Genomic DNA, 16,632 nt, shown 5'->3' with positions numbered 1-16,632 from the left:
CTTCCCCAACCCCAAACCCGCTCCACAGCTTCCCCAACCCCGCTCCACAGCTTCCCCAACCCCGCTCCACAGCTTCCCAAACCCCAAACCCCACTCCACAGCTTCCCCAACCCCAAGCCCCGCTCCACAGCTTCCCGAACCCCAAACCCCGCTCCACAGCTTCCCAAACCCCAACCCCGCTCCACAACTTCCCCAACCCCGCTCCACACCTTCCCGAATCCCGCTCCACAGCTTCCCGAACCCCAAACACCGCTCCACAGCTTCCCCAACCCCAAACCCCGCTCCACAGCTTCCCCAACCCCGCTGCACAGCTTCCCAAACCCCGCTCCACAGCTTCCCCAACCCCAAACCCCGCTACACAGCTTCCCGAACCCCAAACCCTGCTCCACAGCTTCCCCAACCCCGCTCCACAGCTTCCCGAACCCCAATCCCGCTGCACAGCTTCCCAAACCCCGCTCCACAGCTTCCCCAACCCCGCTCCACAGCTTCCCGAACCCCAATCCCGCTGCACAGCTTCCCAAACCCTGCTCCACAGCTTCCCCAACCCCGCTCCACAGCTTCCCCAACCCCAAACCCCGCTCCACAGCTTCCCGAACCCCAATCCCGCTGCACAGCTTCCCAAACCCCGCTCCACAGCTTCCCCAACCCCGCTCCACAGCTTCCCGAACCCCTACCCGGCTCCACAGCATCCCCAACCCCAAGCCCGCTCCACAGCTTCCCGAACCCCAATCCCGCTCCACAGCTTCCCGAACCCTGCTCCACAGCTTCCCCAACCCCGCTCCACAGCTTCCCAAACCCCGCTCCACAGCTTCCCAAACCCCGCTCCACAGCTTCCCAATCCCCGCTCCACAGCTTCCCGAACCCCGCTCCACAGCTTCCCGAACCCAAAACCCCGCTCCACAGCTTCCCCAACCCCGCTCCACAGCTTCCCCAACCCCGCTCCACAGCTTCCCCAACCCCGCTCCACAGCTTCCCCAAACCCCGCTCCACAGCTTCCCCAACCCCGCTCCACAGCTTCCCAAACCCCAAACCCCGCTCCACGGCTTCACGAACCCCAAACCCCGCTCCACAGCTTCCCGAACCCCGCTCCATGCCTTCCCAAACCCCAAACCCTGCTCCACAGCTTTCCAAACCCCAAACCCCGCTCCACAGCTTTCCAAACCCCAAACCCCGCTCCACAGCTTCCCAAACCCCAAACCCCGCTCCACAGCTTCCCCAACCCCAAGCCCCGCTCCACAGCTTTCCGAACCCCAACCCCGCTCCACAGCTTCCCCAACCCCAAACCCCGCTCCACAGCTTCCCCAACCCCGCTCCACACCTTCCCGAATCCCGCTCCACAGCTTCCCCAACCCCAAACACCGCTCCACAGCTTCCCCAACCCCAAACCCCGCTCCACAGCTTCCCCAACCCCAAACCCCGCTCCACAGCTTCCCGAACCCCAAACCCCGCTCCACAGCTTCCCCAACCCCGCTCCACAGCTTCCCGAACCCCAATCCCGCTGCACAGCTTCCCAAACCCCGCTCCACAGCTTCCCCAACCCCGCTCCACAGCTTCCCGAACCCCTACCCGGCTCCACAGCATCCCCAACCCCAATCCCGCTCCACAGCTTCCCGAACCCTGCTCCACAGCTTCCCGAACCCCAATCCCGCTCCACAGCTTCCCGAACCCTGCTCCACAGCTTCCCCAACCCCGCTCCACAGCTTCCCAAACCCCGCTCCACAGCTTCCCAAACCCCGCTCCACAGCTTCCCAATCCCCGCTCCACAGCTTCCCGAACCCCGCTCCACAGCTTCCCGAACCCAAAACCCCGCTCCACAGCTTCCCCAACCCCGCTCCACAGCTTCCCAAACCACGCTCCACAGCTTCCCCAACCCCAATCCCCGCTCCACAGCTTCCCGAACCCCGCTCCACAGCTTCCCGAACCCAAAACCCCGCTCCACAGCTTCCCCAACCCCGCTCCACAGCTTCCCAATCCCTGCTCCACAGCTTCCCCAACCCCAAACCCCGCTCCACAGCTTCCCCAACCCTGCTCCACAGCTTCCCAAACCCCGCTCCACAGCTTCCCAAACCCCGCTCCACAGCTTCCCGAACCCCGCTCCACAGCTTCCCGAACCCAAAACCCCGCTCCACAGCTTCCCCAACCCCAACCCCGCTCCACAGGTTCCCCAACCCCGCTCCACAGCTTCCCAAACCCCGCTCCACAGCTTCCCGAACCCCAACCCCGCTCCACAGCTTCCCGAACACCAATCCCGCTCCACAGCTTCCCGAACACCAATCCCGCTCCACAGCTTCCCGAACACCAATCCCGCTCCACAGCTTCCCAAACCCCGCTCCACAGCTTCCCAAACCCCAAACCCGCTCCACAGCTTCCCCAACCCCGCTCCACAGCTTCCCCAACCCCAACCCCGCTCCACAGCTTCCCAAACCCCGCTCCACAGCTTTCCGAAACCCGCTCCACAGCTTCCCCAACCCCAAACCCCGCTCCACAGCTTCCCCAACCCCGCTCCACAGCTTCCCGAACCCCAATCCCGCTCCACAGCTTCCCGAACCCCGCTCCACAGCTTCCCCAACCCCGCTCCACAGCTTCCCGAACCCCAATCCCGCTCCACAGCTTCCTGAACCCTGCTCCACAGCTTCCCGAACCCCGCTCCACAGCTTCCCCAACCCCGCTCCACAGCTTCCCGAACCCCAATCCCGCTCCACAGCTTCCTGAATCCTGCTCCACAGCTTCCCGAACCCCGCTCCACAGCTTCCCCAACCCCGCTCCACAGCTTCCCGAACCCCAATCCCGCTCCACAGCTTCCCGAACCCCGCTCCACAGCTTCCCCAACCCCGCTCCACAGCTTCCCGAACCCCAATCCCGCTCCACAGCTTCCTGAATCCTGCTCCACAGCTTCCCGAACCCCGCTCCACAGCTTCCCGAACCCCAATCCCGCTCCACAGCTTCCTGAATCCTGCTCCACAGCTTCCCGAACCCCGCTCCACAGCTTCCCAAACCACACTCCACAGCTTCCCCAACCCCAAACCCCGCTCCACAGCTTCCCCAACCCCGCTCCACAGCTTCCCCAACCCCAAACCCCGCTCCACAGCTTCCCCAACCCCGCTCCACAGCTTCCCGAACCCCAATCCCGCTCCACAGCTTCCTGAACCCTGCTCCACAGCTTCCCGAACCCCGCTCCACAGCTTCCCCAACCCCGCTCCACAGCTTCCCGAACCCCAATCCCGCTCCACAGCTTCCTGAATCCTGCTCCACAGCTTCCCGAACCCCGCTCCACAGCTTCCCGAACCCCAATCCCACTCCACAGCTTCCCGAACCCCGCTCCACAGCTTCCCAAACTCTGCTCCACAGCTTCCCCAACCCCGCTACACACCTTCCCGAATCCCGCTCCACAGCTTCCCCGACCCCAAACCCCGCTCCACAGCTTCCCGAACCCCAAACCCCACTCCACTGCTTCCCGAACCCCAATCCCGCTCCACAGCTTTCCCAACCCCGCTACACACCTTCCCGAATCCCGCTCCACAGCTTCCCCGACCCCAAACCCCGCTCCACAGCTTCCCCAACCGCGCTGCACAGCTTCCCGAACCCCGCTCCACAGGTTCCCGAACCCCAACCCCGCTCCACAGCTTCCCGAACCCCAATCCCGCTCCACAGCTTCCCGAACACCAATCCCGCTCCACAGCTTCCCCAACCACGCTCCACAGCTTTCCAAACCCCAAACCCCGCTCCACGGCTTCCTGAACCCCAAACCCCGCTCCACAGCTTCCCGAACCCCGCTCCATCCCTTCCCAAACCCCACTCCATGGCTTCCCGAACCCCAAAACCCGCTCCACAGCTTCCCAAACCACAAACCCCGCTCCACAGCTTCCCGAACCCCAAACCCCGCTCCACAGCTTCCCGAACTCCAAACCCCGCTCCACAGCTTCCCGAACTCCAAACCCCGCTCCACACCTTCCCGAATCCCGCTCCACAGCTTCCCCAACCCAAAACCCCGCTCCACAGCTTCCCCAACCCCGCTCCACGGCTTCCCCAACCCCGCTCCACAGCTTCCCAAACCCCGCACCACAGCTTCCCGAACCCCAAACCCCACTCCACAGCTTTCCGAACCCCGCTCCACGGCTTCCCCAACCCCGCTCCACAGCTTCCCCAACCCCGCTCCACAGCTTCCCCAACCCCAAACCCGCTCCACAGCTTCCCCAACCCCGCTCCACAGCTTCCCCAACCCCGCTCCACAGCTTCCCAAACCCCGCTCCACAGCTTCCCGAACCCCAATCCCGCTCCACAGCTTCCCGAACAACAAACCCCGCTCCACAGCTTCCCAAACCCCAAACCCCGCTCCACAGCTTCCCCAACCCCAAACCCCGCTCCACAGCTTCCCAAACCCCGCTCCACAGCTTCCCAAACCCCAAACCCCACTCCACAGCTTCCCCAACCCCAAGCCCCGCTCCACAGCTTCCCGAACCCCAAACCCCGCTCCACAGCTTCCCAAACCCCAACCCCGCTCCACAGCTTCCCCAACCCCGCTCCACACCTTCCCGAATCCCGCTCCACAGCTTCCCGAACCCCAAACACCGCTCCACAGCTTCCCCAACCCCAAACCCCGCTCCACAGCTTCCCCAACCCCGCTGCACAGCTTCCCAAACCCCGCTCCACAGCTTCCCCAACCCCAAACCCCGCTACACAGCTTCCCGAACCCCAAACCCTGCTCCACAGCTTCCCCAACCCCGCTCCACAGCTTCCCGAACCCCAATCCCGCTGCACAGCTTCCCAAACCCCGCTCCACAGCTTCCCCAACCCCGCTCCACAGCTTCCCGAACCCCAATCCCGCTGCACAGCTTCCCAAACCCTGCTCCACAGCTTCCCCAACCCCGCTCCACAGCTTCCCCAACCCCAAACCCCGCTCCACAGCTTCCCGAACCCCAATCCCGCTGCACAGCTTCCCAAACCCCGCTCCACAGCTTCCCCAACCCCGCTCCACAGCTTCCCGAACCCCTACCCGGCTCCACAGCATCCCCAACCCCAACCCCGCTCCACAGCTTCCCGAACCCCAATCCCGCTCCACAGCTTCCCGAACCCTGCTCCACAGCTTCCCCAACCCCGCTCCACAGCTTCCCAAACCCCGCTCCACAGCTTCCCAAACCCCGCTCCACAGCTTCCCAATCCCCGCTCCACAGCTTCCCGAACCCCGCTCCACAGCTTCCCGAACCCAAAACCCCGCTCCACAGCTTCCCCAACCCCGCTCCACAGCTTCCCCAACCCCGCTCCACAGCTTCCCCAACCCCGCTCCACAGCTTCCCCAAACCCCGCTCCACAGCTTCCCCAACCCCGCTCCACAGCTTCCCAAACCCCAAACCCCGCTCCACAGCTTCCCAAACCCCAAACCCCGCTCCACAGCTTCCCCAACCCCGCTCCACAGCTTCCCCAACCCCGCTCCACAGCTTCCCCAACCCCGCTCCACAGCTTCCCCAAACCCCGCTCCACAGCTTCCCCAACCCCGCTCCACAGCTTCCCCAACCCCAACCCCGCTCCACAGCTTCCCAAACCCCGCTCCACAGCTTCCCCAACCCCGCTCCACAGCTTCCCAAACCCCGCTCCACAGCTTCCCAAACCCCGCTCCACAGCTTCCCCAACCCCGCTCCACAGCTTCCCGAACCCCAATCCCGCTCCACAGCTTCCCCAAACCCCAAACCCCGCTCCACAGCTTCCCAAACCCCGCTCCACAGCTTCCCAAACCCCGCTGCACACCTTCCCGAATCCCGCTCCACAGCTTCCCCAACCCCAAACACCGCTCCACAGCTTCCCCAACCCCAAACCCCGCTCCACAGCTTCCCCAACCCCAAACACCGCTCCACAGCTTCCCCAACCCCAAACCCCGCTCCACAGCTTCCCCAACCCCAAACACCGCTCCACAGCTTCCCCAACCCCAAACCCCGCTCCACAGCTTCCCCAACCCCGCTGCACAGCTTCCCAAACCCCGCTCCACAGCTTCCCAAACCCCGCTCCACAGCTTCCCCAACCCCGCTCCACAGCTTCCCGAACCCCAATCCCGCTCCACAGCTTCCCGAACCCCGCTCCACAGCTTCCCCAACCCCGCTCCACAGCTTCCCGAACCCCAATCCCGCTCCACAGCTTCCTGAATCCTGCTCCACAGCTTCCCGAACCCCGCTCCACAGCTTCCCGAACCCCAATCCCGCTCCACAGCTTCCTGAATCCTGCTCCACAGCTTCCCGAACCCCGCTCCACAGCTTCCCAAACCACACTCCACAGCTTCCCCAACCCCAAACCCCGCTCCACAGCTTCCCCAACCCCGCTCCACAGCTTCCCCAACCCCAAACCCCGCTCCACAGCTTCCCCAACCCCGCTCCACAGCTTCCCGAACCCCAATCCCGCTCCACAGCTTCCTGAACCCTGCTCCACAGCTTCCCGAACCCCGCTCCACAGCTTCCCCAACCCCGCTCCACAGCTTCCCGAACCCCAATCCCGCTCCACAGCTTCCTGAATCCTGCTCCACAGCTTCCCGAACCCCGCTCCACAGCTTCCCGAACCCCAATCCCACTCCACAGCTTCCCGAACCCCGCTCCACAGCTTCCCAAACTCTGCTCCACAGCTTCCCCAACCCCGCTACACACCTTCCCGAATCCCGCTCCACAGCTTCCCCGACCCCAAACCCCGCTCCACAGCTTCCCGAACCCCAAACCCCACTCCACTGCTTCCCGAACCCCAATCCCGCTCCACAGCTTTCCCAACCCCGCTACACACCTTCCCGAATCCCGCTCCACAGCTTCCCCGACCCCAAACCCCGCTCCACAGCTTCCCCAACCGCGCTGCACAGCTTCCCGAACCCCGCTCCACAGGTTCCCGAACCCCAACCCCGCTCCACAGCTTCCCGAACCCCAATCCCGCTCCACAGCTTCCCGAACACCAATCCCGCTCCACAGCTTCCCCAACCACGCTCCACAGCTTTCCAAACCCCAAACCCCGCTCCACGGCTTCCTGAACCCCAAACCCCGCTCCACAGCTTCCCGAACCCCGCTCCATCCCTTCCCAAACCCCACTCCATGGCTTCCCGAACCCCAAAACCCGCTCCACAGCTTCCCAAACCACAAACCCCGCTCCACAGCTTCCCGAACCCCAAACCCCGCTCCACAGCTTCCCGAACTCCAAACCCCGCTCCACAGCTTCCCGAACTCCAAACCCCGCTCCACACCTTCCCGAATCCCGCTCCACAGCTTCCCCAACCCAAAACCCCGCTCCACAGCTTCCCCAACCCCGCTCCACGGCTTCCCCAACCCCGCTCCACAGCTTCCCAAACCCCGCACCACAGCTTCCCGAACCCCAAACCCCACTCCACAGCTTTCCGAACCCCGCTCCACGGCTTCCCCAACCCCGCTCCACAGCTTCCCCAACCCCGCTCCACAGCTTCCCCAACCCCAAACCCGCTCCACAGCTTCCCCAACCCCGCTCCACAGCTTCCCCAACCCCGCTCCACAGCTTCCCAAACCCCGCTCCACAGCTTCCCGAACCCCAATCCCGCTCCACAGCTTCCCGAACAACAAACCCCGCTCCACAGCTTCCCAAACCCCAAACCCCGCTCCACAGCTTCCCCAACCCCAAACCCCGCTCCACAGCTTCCCAAACCCCGCTCCACAGCTTCCCAAACCCCAAACCCCACTCCACAGCTTCCCCAACCCCAAGCCCCGCTCCACAGCTTCCCGAACCCCAAACCCCGCTCCACAGCTTCCCAAACCCCAACCCCGCTCCACAGCTTCCCCAACCCCGCTCCACACCTTCCCGAATCCCGCTCCACAGCTTCCCGAACCCCAAACACCGCTCCACAGCTTCCCCAACCCCAAACCCCGCTCCACAGCTTCCCCAACCCCGCTGCACAGCTTCCCAAACCCCGCTCCACAGCTTCCCCAACCCCAAACCCCGCTACACAGCTTCCCGAACCCCAAACCCTGCTCCACAGCTTCCCCAACCCCGCTCCACAGCTTCCCGAACCCCAATCCCGCTGCACAGCTTCCCAAACCCCGCTCCACAGCTTCCCCAACCCCGCTCCACAGCTTCCCGAACCCCAATCCCGCTGCACAGCTTCCCAAACCCTGCTCCACAGCTTCCCCAACCCCGCTCCACAGCTTCCCCAACCCCAAACCCCGCTCCACAGCTTCCCGAACCCCAATCCCGCTGCACAGCTTCCCAAACCCCGCTCCACAGCTTCCCCAACCCCGCTCCACAGCTTCCCGAACCCCTACCCGGCTCCACAGCATCCCCAACCCCAACCCCGCTCCACAGCTTCCCGAACCCCAATCCCGCTCCACAGCTTCCCGAACCCTGCTCCACAGCTTCCCCAACCCCGCTCCACAGCTTCCCAAACCCCGCTCCACAGCTTCCCAAACCCCGCTCCACAGCTTCCCAATCCCCGCTCCACAGCTTCCCGAACCCCGCTCCACAGCTTCCCGAACCCAAAACCCCGCTCCACAGCTTCCCCAACCCCGCTCCACAGCTTCCCCAACCCCGCTCCACAGCTTCCCCAACCCCGCTCCACAGCTTCCCCAAACCCCGCTCCACAGCTTCCCCAACCCCGCTCCACAGCTTCCCAAACCCCAAACCCCGCTCCACAGCTTCCCAAACCCCAAACCCCGCTCCACAGCTTCCCCAACCCCGCTCCACAGCTTCCCCAACCCCGCTCCACAGCTTCCCCAACCCCGCTCCACAGCTTCCCCAAACCCCGCTCCACAGCTTCCCCAACCCCGCTCCACAGCTTCCCCAACCCCAACCCCGCTCCACAGCTTCCCAAACCCCGCTCCACAGCTTCCCCAACCCCGCTCCACAGCTTCCCAAACCCCGCTCCACAGCTTCCCAAACCCCGCTCCACAGCTTCCCCAACCCCGCTCCACAGCTTCCCGAACCCCAATCCCGCTCCACAGCTTCCCCAAACCCCAAACCCCGCTCCACAGCTTCCCAAACCCCGCTCCACAGCTTCCCAAACCCCGCTGCACACCTTCCCGAATCCCGCTCCACAGCTTCCCCAACCCCAAACACCGCTCCACAGCTTCCCCAACCCCAAACCCCGCTCCACAGCTTCCCCAACCCCAAACACCGCTCCACAGCTTCCCCAACCCCAAACCCCGCTCCACAGCTTCCCCAACCCCAAACACCGCTCCACAGCTTCCCCAACCCCAAACCCCGCTCCACAGCTTCCCCAACCCCGCTGCACAGCTTCCCAAACCCCGCTCCACAGCTTCCCAAACCCCGCTCCACAGCTTCCCCAACCCCGCTCCACAGCTTCCCGAACCCCAATCCCGCTCCACAGCTTCCCCAAACCCCAAACCCCGCTCCACAGCTTCCCAAACCCCGCTCCACAGCTTCCCAAACCCCGCTGCACACCTTCCCGAATCCCGCTCCACAGCTTCCCCAACCCCAAACACCGCTCCACAGCTTCCCCAACCCCAAACCCCGCTCCACAGCTTCCCCAACCCCAAACACCGCTCCACAGCTTCCCCAACCCCAAACCCCGCTCCACAGCTTCCCCAACCCCAAACACCGCTCCACAGCTTCCCCAACCCCAAACCCCGCTCCACAGCTTCCCCAACCCCAAACACCGCTCCACAGCTTCCCCAACCCCAAACCCCGCTCCACAGCTTCCCCAACCCCAAACACCGCTCCACAGCTTCCCCAACCCCAAACCCCGCTCCACAGCTTCCCCAACCCCGCTGCACAGCTTCCCAAACCCCGCTCCACAGCTTCCCCAACCCCAAACCCCGCTCCACAGCTTCCCCAACCCCGCTCCACAGCTTCCCGAACCCCAATCCCGCTCCACTGCTTCCCCAAACCCCAAACGCCGCTCCACAGCTTCCCAAACCCCAAACCCCGCTCCACAGCATCCCGAACCCCAATCCCGCTGCACAGCTTCCCAAAACCCAAACCCCGCTCCACAGCTTCCCCAACCCCGCTCCACAGCTTCCCGAACCCCAATCCCGCTGCACAGCTTCCCAAACCCCGCTCCACAGCTTCCCCAACCCCGCTCCACAGCTTCCCCAACCCCAAACCCTGCTCCACAGCTTCTCAAACCCTGCTCCACGGCTTCCCAAACCCAGTTCCACGGCTTCCCAAACCCTGCTCCACAGCTTCTCAAACCCTGCTCCACGGCTTCCCAAACCCAGTTCCACGGCTTCCCAAACCCTGTTCCACGGCTTCCCAAACCCTGCTCCACGGCTTCCCAAACCCAACTCCACGGCTTCCCAAACCCAACTCCACGGCTTCCCAAACCCTGCTCCACGGCTTCCCAAACCCAGTTCCACGGCTTCCCAAACCCAACTCCACGGCTTCCCAAACCCAACTCCACGGCTTCCCAAACCCAACTCCACGGCTTCCCAAACCCTGTTCCACGGCTTCCCAAACCCAACTCCACGGCTTCCCAAACCCTGTTCCACGGCTTCCCAAACCCAACTCCACAGCTTCTCAAACCCTGTTCCACGGCTTCCCAAACCCAACTCCACGGCTTCTCAAACCCTGCTCCACGGCTTCCCAAACCCAACTCCACGGCTTCCCAAACCCAGTTCCACGGCTTCCCAAACCCTGCTCCACGGCTTCCCAAACCCTGCTCCACGGCTTCCCAAACCCTGTTCCACGGCTTCCCAAACCCTGTTCCACGGCTTCTCAAACCCTGTTCCACGGCTTCCCAAACCCAACTCCACGGCTTCCCAAACCCTGCTTCACGGCTTCTCAAACCCTGTTCCACGGCTTCCCAAACCCAACTCCACGGCTTCCCAAACCCTGCTCCACGGCTTCCCAAACCCTGCTCCACGGCTTCTCAAACCCTGTTCCACGGCTTCCCAAACCCAACTCCACGGCTTCCCAAACCCTGCTTCACGGCTTCTCAAACCCTGCTCCACGGCTTCTCAAACCCTGTTCCACGGCTTCCCAAACCCAACTCCACGGCTTCCCAAACCCTGCTTCACGGCTTCTCAAACCCTGCTCCACGGCTTCTCAAACCCTGCTCCACGGCTTCTCAAACCCAACTCCACGGCTTCCCAAACCCTGCTCCACGGCTTCTCAAACCCAACTCCACGGCTTCCCAAACCCTGCTCCACGGCTTCTCAAACCCTGTTCCACGGCTTCCCAAACCCTGCTGCACGGCTTCCCAAACCCAACTCCACGGCTTCCCAAACCCTGCTCCACGGCTTCTCAAACCCTGTTCCACGGCTTCCCAAACCCTGCTCCACGGCTTCCCAAACCCTGCTCCACGGCTTCCCAAACCCAACTCCACGGCTTCCCAAACCCTGCTCCACGGCTTCTCAAACCCTGCTCCACGGCTTCCCAAACCCTGTTCCACGGCTTCTCAAACCCTGTTCCACGGCTTCCCAAACCCAACTCCACGGCTTCCCAAACCCTGTTCCACGGCTTCTCAAACCCTGCTCCACGGCTTCCCAAACCCTGCTCCACGGCTTCTCAAACCCTGTTCCACGGCTTCCCAAACCCTGTTCCACGGCTTCCCAAACCCTGTTCCACAGCTTCTCAAACCCTGTTCCACAGCTTCTCAAACCCAACTCCACGGCTTCCCAAACCCAACTCCACGGCTTCTCAAACCCTGTTCCACGGCTTCCCAAACCCTGCTCCACGGCTTCCCAAACCCTGTTCCACAGCTTCCCAAACCCTGTTCCACAGCTTCTCAAACCCTGTTCCACAGCTTCTCAAACCCAACTCCACGGCTTCTCAAACCCAACTCCACGGCTTCCCAAACCCTGTTCAACGGCTTCCCAAACCCTGCTCCACAGCTTCCCCAACCCCGCTCCACAGCTTCCCAAACCCCGCTCCACAGCTTCCCAAACCCCGCTCCACAGCTTCCCAATCCCCGCTCCACAGCTTCCCGAACCCCGCTCCACAGCTTCCCGAACCCAAAACCCCGCTCCACAGCTTCCCCAACCCCGCTCCACAGCTTCCCCAACCCCGCTCCACAGCTTCCCCAACCCCGCTCCACAGCTTCCCCAAACCCCGCTCCACAGCTTCCCCAACCCCGCTCCACAGCTTCCCAAACCCCAAACCCCGCTCCACAGCTTCCCAAACCCCAAACCCCGCTCCACAGCTTCCCCAACCCCGCTCCACAGCTTCCCCAACCCCGCTCCACAGCTTCCCCAACCCCGCTCCACAGCTTCCCCAAACCCCGCTCCACAGCTTCCCCAACCCCGCTCCACAGCTTCCCCAACCCCAACCCCGCTCCACAGCTTCCCAAACCCCGCTCCACAGCTTCCCCAACCCCGCTCCACAGCTTCCCAAACCCCGCTCCACAGCTTCCCAAACCCCGCTCCACAGCTTCCCCAACCCCGCTCCACAGCTTCCCGAACCCCAATCCCGCTCCACAGCTTCCCCAAACCCCAAACCCCGCTCCACAGCTTCCCAAACCCCGCTCCACAGCTTCCCAAACCCCGCTGCACACCTTCCCGAATCCCGCTCCACAGCTTCCCCAACCCCAAACACCGCTCCACAGCTTCCCCAACCCCAAACCCCGCTCCACAGCTTCCCCAACCCCAAACACCGCTCCACAGCTTCCCCAACCCCAAACCCCGCTCCACAGCTTCCCCAACCCCAAACACCGCTCCACAGCTTCCCCAACCCCAAACCCCGCTCCACAGCTTCCCCAACCCCGCTGCACAGCTTCCCAAACCCCGCTCCACAGCTTCCCAAACCCCGCTCCACAGCTTCCCCAACCCCGCTCCACAGCTTCCCGAACCCCAATCCCGCTCCACAGCTTCCCCAAACCCCAAACCCCGCTCCACAGCTTCCCAAACCCCGCTCCACAGCTTCCCAAACCCCGCTGCACACCTTCCCGAATCCCGCTCCACAGCTTCCCCAACCCCAAACACCGCTCCACAGCTTCCCCAACCCCAAACCCCGCTCCACAGCTTCCCCAACCCCAAACACCGCTCCACAGCTTCCCCAACCCCAAACCCCGCTCCACAGCTTCCCCAACCCCAAACACCGCTCCACAGCTTCCCCAACCCCAAACCCCGCTCCACAGCTTCCCCAACCCCAAACACCGCTCCACAGCTTCCCCAACCCCAAACCCCGCTCCACAGCTTCCCCAACCCCAAACACCGCTCCACAGCTTCCCCAACCCCAAACCCCGCTCCACAGCTTCCCCAACCCCGCTGCACAGCTTCCCAAACCCCGCTCCACAGCTTCCCCAACCCCAAACCCCGCTCCACAGCTTCCCCAACCCCGCTCCACAGCTTCCCGAACCCCAATCCCGCTCCACTGCTTCCCCAAACCCCAAACGCCGCTCCACAGCTTCCCAAACCCCAAACCCCGCTCCACAGCATCCCGAACCCCAATCCCGCTGCACAGCTTCCCAAAACCCAAACCCCGCTCCACAGCTTCCCCAACCCCGCTCCACAGCTTCCCGAACCCCAATCCCGCTGCACAGCTTCCCAAACCCCGCTCCACAGCTTCCCCAACCCCGCTCCACAGCTTCCCCAACCCCAAACCCTGCTCCACAGCTTCTCAAACCCTGCTCCACGGCTTCCCAAACCCAGTTCCACGGCTTCCCAAACCCTGCTCCACAGCTTCTCAAACCCTGCTCCACGGCTTCCCAAACCCAGTTCCACGGCTTCCCAAACCCTGTTCCACGGCTTCCCAAACCCTGCTCCACGGCTTCCCAAACCCAACTCCACGGCTTCCCAAACCCAACTCCACGGCTTCCCAAACCCTGCTCCACGGCTTCCCAAACCCAGTTCCACGGCTTCCCAAACCCAACTCCACGGCTTCCCAAACCCAACTCCACGGCTTCCCAAACCCAACTCCACGGCTTCCCAAACCCTGTTCCACGGCTTCCCAAACCCAACTCCACGGCTTCCCAAACCCTGTTCCACGGCTTCCCAAACCCAACTCCACAGCTTCTCAAACCCTGTTCCACGGCTTCCCAAACCCAACTCCACGGCTTCTCAAACCCTGCTCCACGGCTTCCCAAACCCAACTCCACGGCTTCCCAAACCCAGTTCCACGGCTTCCCAAACCCTGCTCCACGGCTTCCCAAACCCTGCTCCACGGCTTCCCAAACCCTGTTCCACGGCTTCCCAAACCCTGTTCCACGGCTTCTCAAACCCTGTTCCACGGCTTCCCAAACCCAACTCCACGGCTTCCCAAACCCTGCTTCACGGCTTCTCAAACCCTGTTCCACGGCTTCCCAAACCCAACTCCACGGCTTCCCAAACCCTGCTCCACGGCTTCCCAAACCCTGCTCCACGGCTTCTCAAACCCTGTTCCACGGCTTCCCAAACCCAACTCCACGGCTTCCCAAACCCTGCTTCACGGCTTCTCAAACCCTGCTCCACGGCTTCTCAAACCCTGTTCCACGGCTTCCCAAACCCAACTCCACGGCTTCCCAAACCCTGCTTCACGGCTTCTCAAACCCTGCTCCACGGCTTCTCAAACCCTGCTCCACGGCTTCTCAAACCCAACTCCACGGCTTCCCAAACCCTGCTCCACGGCTTCTCAAACCCAACTCCACGGCTTCCCAAACCCTGCTCCACGGCTTCTCAAACCCTGTTCCACGGCTTCCCAAACCCTGCTGCACGGCTTCCCAAACCCAACTCCACGGCTTCCCAAACCCTGCTCCACGGCTTCTCAAACCCTGTTCCACGGCTTCCCAAACCCTGCTCCACGGCTTCCCAAACCCTGCTCCACGGCTTCCCAAACCCAACTCCACGGCTTCCCAAACCCTGCTCCACGGCTTCTCAAACCCTGCTCCACGGCTTCCCAAACCCTGTTCCACGGCTTCTCAAACCCTGTTCCACGGCTTCCCAAACCCAACTCCACGGCTTCCCAAACCCTGTTCCACGGCTTCTCAAACCCTGCTCCACGGCTTCCCAAACCCTGCTCCACGGCTTCTCAAACCCTGTTCCACGGCTTCCCAAACCCTGTTCCACGGCTTCCCAAACCCTGTTCCACAGCTTCTCAAACCCTGTTCCACAGCTTCTCAAACCCAACTCCACGGCTTCCCAAACCCAACTCCACGGCTTCTCAAACCCTGTTCCACGGCTTCCCAAACCCTGCTCCACGGCTTCCCAAACCCTGTTCCACAGCTTCCCAAACCCTGTTCCACAGCTTCTCAAACCCTGTTCCACAGCTTCTCAAACCCAACTCCACGGCTTCTCAAACCCAACTCCACGGCTTCCCAAACCCTGTTCAACGGCTTCCCAAACCCTGTTCCACAGCTTCCCAAACCCTGTTCCACAGCTTCTCAAACCCTGTTCCACGGCTTCCCAAACCCAACTCCACGGCTTCTCAAACCCTGTTCCACGGCTTCCCAAACCCAACTCCACGGCTTCCCAAACCCTGCTCCACGGCTTCTCAAACCCTGCTCCACGGCTTCTCAAACCCTGCTCCACGGCTTCCCAAACCCTGCTCCACGGCTTCCCAAACCCTGCTCCACGGCTTCCCAAACCCTGCTCCACGGCTTCTCAAACCCTGCTCCACGGCTTCCCAAACCCTGTTCCACGGCTTCCCAAACCCAACTCCACGGCTTCCCAAACCCTGCTTCACGGCTTCTCAAACCCTGCTCCACGGCTTCTCAAACCCTGTTCCACGATTTTCCAAACCTGTTCGGCACTCACAACACCCCAGTGAGTGTTGTCGGAAACCATGGAAATAGGACTTTTGACCACAGATGTCACTTGGACATGAGCACGACTGACCGTGATGTCCAGCTACTCAGCCTGCCGACCCGCGAGAGGTCAGTTTAATCCACTGCCTTAGCCCTTCAACTCACCGACATCTCCAGTGCCAGGCTTTACTGATACTGAGTCCCTTCGGGTGGGGTAAGTCTAGGTGGGAGGGGCGATACAGGGGGGGATATGGAGAGAGAGAAAAGGGTGGGATGGATAGAGTGATGGGGAGAGTGGGGGAGGGAAAGAGAGAAGGACAGGGAGAGGGGAAGAGAGGAGGACAGGGAGAGGGGAAGAGTGCGGGACAGAGGCAGGGAGAGGGGAAGAGTGCGGGACAGAGGCAGGGAGAGATAGTAGGAGAGAAAGGAATGGGCTGAGGAGGAGAGAAGGAAGGGAGGGATCTGAAATAGTGAGATAGGAACTGGGGAAGAGTGGGAGAGAGAAAAGCAAGAGGAAGATGGTAACACAGATGGAGAGGTAGGGCGAGGTGAGAGGGTGTGAGTTAGAGAAAAAGCACAAGTGTGTGTGAGAGAGAGAGAGAGACAAAGAAAGAGAATGAATGATACATGCTGCATTACCCCTTGCCTCTAACATCCTGCAGTTCTACTGCTGAGATGATGAGCGATACGCCTTACCTTAGTGTTGACTTGCTGGTCTGTGTGCGTGCTTGTCCGGAGACCTTTTATACGGACAGATGTCACCAGCTGGTGCTTTCCAAAGCCAGTGCATGAGAAGAAAAACAACACAAGGTTGTTAATGACTCCAACCGCAATTGTTGCACCATCTATGTTGTGCAAACAAAAGCACTTTAATCCATTGCAAAACTCCCCATCAATAACTAGACCACGTGTGGCTCCAGAAAGCAACTGAAACCACCACTTGCTTTGCCTACAACGGCAGGTTCTAAGGCACCTCAGCATTCTCCACAGAACATCCAGCAGAAACTCCAGCACATAGCAAAGGTGAGAGGGCA

General features: G+C 62.4%; 1 protein-coding gene across 1 annotated transcript in view; it reads right to left on the bottom strand.

The window, feature by feature from the left end:
* The window catches only part of LOC140738197 (uncharacterized), a 75,555-nt gene extending 59,207 nt beyond the window's left edge, over positions 1-16,348 (bottom strand). The window contains exon 1 of the mRNA XM_073065307.1: positions 16,295-16,348. The gene's annotated coding sequence lies outside the window, so the exon portion shown is untranslated. The remainder of the gene's footprint in view (positions 1-16,294) is intronic.
* Between the last annotated feature and the right edge of the window lie 284 nt (positions 16,349-16,632).

Source organism: Hemitrygon akajei, chromosome 2 (genome assembly GCF_048418815.1).
Source record: "Hemitrygon akajei chromosome 2, sHemAka1.3, whole genome shotgun sequence".
Taxonomy (NCBI): Eukaryota; Metazoa; Chordata; class Chondrichthyes; order Myliobatiformes; family Dasyatidae; genus Hemitrygon; species Hemitrygon akajei.
Note: the sequence above shows the minus strand (reverse complement) of the source record. Positions and strands in the feature narration are given on the sequence as shown.